The following is a 213-nucleotide window of genomic DNA, read 5'->3' as shown; positions in this document are numbered from 1 at the left end:
ATATTCCCGTTGTTCGAATGAGGGGTTTGGGCCGGGGCGAACTCAGGACTTTGCATTCCAAAGCGCGCTCTACCACTGATATATTTCCCCTTCCTTTTCGTGATTTACGCATTAAATTTTTCGTGATTATCTGTATACTTTTGTATAAGGCTTATCTTACTCGTTTATTCTTTAGTATTATTTCCTACCACCTCCATCCCCCATGTGTTTGCA

Source organism: Penaeus monodon, chromosome 32 (assembly GCF_015228065.2).
Source record: "Penaeus monodon isolate SGIC_2016 chromosome 32, NSTDA_Pmon_1, whole genome shotgun sequence".
Classification (NCBI taxonomy): Eukaryota; Metazoa; Arthropoda; class Malacostraca; order Decapoda; family Penaeidae; genus Penaeus; species Penaeus monodon.
The sequence above is the reverse complement of the archived record's forward strand: the minus strand, read 5'-3'. Positions refer to the sequence as shown.